The sequence below is a fragment of the Myotis lucifugus genome, unplaced genomic scaffold, assembly GCF_000147115.1.
Source record: "Myotis lucifugus unplaced genomic scaffold, Myoluc2.0 scaffold_137, whole genome shotgun sequence".
In the NCBI taxonomy this organism is placed as follows: Eukaryota; Metazoa; Chordata; class Mammalia; order Chiroptera; family Vespertilionidae; genus Myotis; species Myotis lucifugus.
The window spans coordinates 2,830,176-2,834,774 of NW_005871185.1; the positions used below are offsets into that span (position 1 = coordinate 2,830,176).

Sequence of the window (4,599 nt, forward strand, 5' to 3'; positions counted from 1 at the left end):
TTAGATAATTTCTGTTTTAAAGTGATGTGTTTTATGACTGTTAAAATTTGGTTTGCTGATACAAGGGGATCAGGAAAAGAGGGGAAAAATAAACTATTACTACTGGCCAGTAGAGTTAAGTTCTCCTAGGAATATTTCATCAGGTATTTAACTCAATATTTGTCTTAGGTCCATTTGGAAACTAATAACAACTTAACTCCTTGGCCCCTGGGATATCAGTATTAATAAGACTCAAGGCCCAGATTGGATCTAGCTTTTTGGAAGAGACATGATGAAATACTTCCCAAGTTTTCTTTGTTTGCTTTTTTTGTTTTATTTTTTTGTTTTGTTTTGTTTTGCCTTATTTTTAGTCTTTTATTCCACTGTTATACTTCCAAAAAATTTCCCTTTATTCAAGTACAAATATTAGGTAACACAATTATGCTCTACATATACCAATTTTTATCTCTATTAAATGGAATTATTTAAACAAATGATTTTAAAAGGCTATCAAAATAATACTTCTACAAGGCAAAGAGATGCATCATGTAAAATTTGCCTTCCAAAAAAAATAAATTTAAAAATGACTGAGGGATCAAAATATATTTGTAAATAGCTGTTATAAAAGTACTATGTTCCTGGCAAAAACAGTTTAAATGGTAGCACAAAATGATATTTTTTAAAGGTGAAAATCTTTTCCTAAGTGCTCTGCTTTCTACCTGCCTTTCCATTCCCACGCTTCATTTGTGATAGACAGAATAATGTCCCCCACCAAAGATGTCCATATCCTAATCCTTAGAACATGTGACAATGTTACTTTACATGGCAAAAGGGACTGCAAATAGGACTACGTCAGTGAGCTTGAAATGGGGAGATTATTTTGGATCATCTGAGTGGGCCCAATACAATCACAAGGGTCCTCATAAAGGAAAGAGGGAGGGAAGAGAGTTAGAGTCAGAGACAGAGCTGACAGATGCTTCACCTCTGTCTCTGAAGATAAAGGAAGGGGCCATGAACTAAGGGATACAGGCTGCCTCCAGGCACTGGAAAAGGCCAGGAAGACGTTTCTCCTCTAGAGCTTCCCGAAGGAGCACAGCTTTGCCAACACCTTGATTTTTTAGCCCAGTTAAAGCTATTTTGGACTTCTGACCTCCAGAACTATAAGACAGTAAACTTGTGCTGCTATGAAGCCACTAAGTTTGTGCTACTTCGTTACAACAGCAACAGAAATTAATACACCATTTAACCATTGCTGCACTTGTAGAGTCTTCCATGTACAAAGGCCAGCTGTGATATTCTTTTATTATTCTTCCACCTTTATCAGGCTGTCCTCTAATATTTGTGGGGCCAAGGTGAGAGTGTAGATGGAATATATCTAAATATTTTAAAGTTAACAAGATAACAAAGTAAAATATCTTCTATCCTCCTACCTTAACAAATATAACTTCAAAACAAAAACAAAAAAAGATTTTTGATGTAAATGTAGGATTGTATAAGACCAAATGTTGGCAAAATATTAAAGGTGGCCAAATGTAATTACTATTACATAATTGTGGGTGTTCTCTTGATGGTGCATCTGGTTTGGATTCATAAGTCATTATATAATTATGCCATAAGTCCTTTTCATTTTTCTACAAAATTCCATTACTCCCTCAGAAAATTGACCATTCATATACTTTGCCTAGCCTTTTCTCTTTCTATTTGAGTTAATTATATTTTTAGGTAATATATGAAATTTTCTTACATTCTGGATATTTATTCCCTCAGCTGCCTCTTGCTTGCAATAAACAGTTTGTAAGAAGAAGTTAAAGAGTTTTATATTTTTATTTTAAACTTTGTCTCAAAAACAGCATATAGAATTATCTGCTGGATTTGAACCTTGCCCCTTCCTTGTTTCATTTGGTTTTGTTTTTTACCAATATAAGAAACCTGTCATTTGTTAGTTTAAACTATTTACACTTACTGTATTGCTGTGGTAGTAGGCCTTATTTTAGCCATCTTATTTCCAGTTATCTATTTACCATACTTTATAAGTTTGTTTACTTATCCTTGTCTATTACCGTCATTACAAGTATTCAGGAACTTCTGGTCAAGATGACAGTGTAGGTAAATGCGGTACTCACCTCCTTCCACAACCACATCAAAATTACAACTAAACTACAGGACAACCATCATTCAAAACTGCCTGTAATCTGGCTGAATGGAAGTCGTATAACTAAGGATATAAAGAAGAGGACACAGAGACTGGTAGGAAAACAGGCTGGTCCCACACCCACATGTGGCAGATAAAAATTGGAAGGAATATCTCAGCTATTCCTGAGGGCTCCCAGCCCCACACCAGGTCCTCCAGCCCAGGGTTTCAGTGCCAGAAAGAGAAGGCCTCATAATTTCTTGCTGCAAAAACCAGCAGGGTTTGAAACTGAGGTAGACAGAGGGTGTCTGGAGCCCAGGCAGATCCTCTTAAGGGTCCACTTAAGGACTCACTTTCACTCCCTCCCTCTGAGCTTCAGCGCTGGGATAGCTTGAAAGGCACAGAGACATACGGGGAGGGTCTGAATTGTCCAGCATCAGGGCAAGAGCTGGGGGGCAGCTTTATTCCAGACAGAAGTGCTGGCAGAGGCCATTGCTACTTTGATAAGCATTCCCACCACAAAGCCAGCACATGGGTGCCATATCTGAGACCCAATAACTAGCTCACACTGTTAGCCGTGGTATTTCCCTGAAGCCCTGTCTCCCCCACGGCCCTCCCCCAACTTTCTGCCTCACCCAAGCTGTTTCCAGTGAATTTCCTTATAAATGGCCCGTCTTGGCTCATTATCTTGGCTCTCCATTATCTTCTCCTATTTGTTGTTCCTCTTGAAAAGTTCAAGGCCATTCTTTTCTTTAAATCAAGTACAGACTTCATTTGAACATGAGTTCTAGTGTGTGTGTGTGTGTGTGTGTGTGTGTGTGTGTATGTGTGTGTGTGATCAATAAGTATTTAGATATAGGGAATACATGACTACACAGTAACATTATTCACCACCATTGAAAATGGTGTTTTGTTTGGGAGGATTTTGTTTGGAAAAACAAAATTTTTGAAAATTGCACTCTAAAAAGATTTACAAAGCTTCCTCAGAGATGAAAGACACAGACTTTTTAAAAAACATTATATTCTTCAAAAGGATTGTATAAATAAAATATAGTTCGGGGCTGCTCTGTTTATGAATTTAAACAGAGTAAGACTTATACCGTAAAGTGCAGATTAAGTATTTTTAGCTTTTCTAATGCAAATACAGCACTTCCATTGGTTTGGTTTTGAGACATCAAAATCCCAAGCATTAAGAAATGAATCTTAAGTTTAGAATAGTACAGTAAATTCAGTAGTGACCATGTTTCTTTTATTTTCATTAACAAAAGAAAACCTTGACAACTCAATCCTAGTTTATAAATTCTGCCATTTTTATACTTTCTTCCAGTAAAAGCCAATCATTAAAAATAAAAAAGCCTGTCTTGTTGCCAGTTATTTTATAGTTAGCAACAGCACCTTCCACAAGGCTACTTTGGCTTGTCATAAATGTAATTAATATTTTAAACAAAATGAAGAACCTAATTCAAAAATAATTTTGGCATTCATGCTCACCATATTGACCACAAAGTCTAAACAGGTATGTTTTAAACATAATTGCTCACAAAATCCATGACAATAGACTTAGTCATTAGCACAGACAGTAAATGTACATGTTTTTTTTATCATCAGGAGGAAGAAATTATTTAAGAGTAAAAAAAAATAACTTAAGACTGACAAACTGAATAACCACAGATAAGCTCCTTTTGCTGAAATATACACGCCACCTACATCTTTCTTTTACTGCAATGGAAATAATTTTTTTTAATTTTAAATTTCCATTGAAGTTACTTTAATGTATTTATCTCTGTACAGTTTTCTGCAGAATAACAAGGTAATTATGAAATGTAATTTTAGAAAACAATATTATGCAGTCTATTGAGACCCATTAAAACATCAATCACCCGGAGCAGAGTGAACAAGAGGCAAGAACAACCCCAGGATGACCACAGCCCTTGCGTCTCTGCATCCCTGCATCCAGTACCTGTGGCCCGCCATGGTGACCTTCCTCATCATGCCCTGGAGAAAGACTGAAGGAGATGCTGAAGGAGACAAAGCCAAGGTGAAGGGGGAACCATAGAGAAAATCTGCCAGGTTACCTGCTAAACCTGCTCCTCCGAAGCCAGGGCCCAAGCCTAAAAAGGCCCCTGCAAAGAAGGAGAGAAGGTACCCAAAGGGGAAAAGGGAAAGCTGATGCTGGCAAGGATGGGAATAACCCTGCAGAAAACGAAGATGCCCAAACAGACCAGGCACAGAAAGCTGCAGATGCCAAGTGAAGTGTGTGCATTTTTGATAACTGTGTATTTCTGGGGACTGTACAGTTTGAAATACATTTTTATCAAGTTTTATAAAAATGCAGAGTTTTGTTTTACTTTTTATAAGCTATGTTGTTAGCATACAGAACACTTTACTGTTGTTTTATTACTAATAGAATGTTTCCAAAGCTGAATTGACACGGGAAAAAACACCTTTCCCTTCTAGTTTTGAGAGACTTCCTCTTGGTTCCTGGGAGG

The 4,599-nt window shown here is 37.1% G+C and overlaps 1 pseudogene; it reads left to right on the plus strand.

The window, feature by feature from the left end:
* Positions 1–4,100: 4,100 nt before the first annotated feature.
* On the plus strand, positions 4,101–4,362 carry LOC111827146 (annotated as a pseudogene).
* Positions 4,363–4,599: the final 237 nt, after the last annotated feature.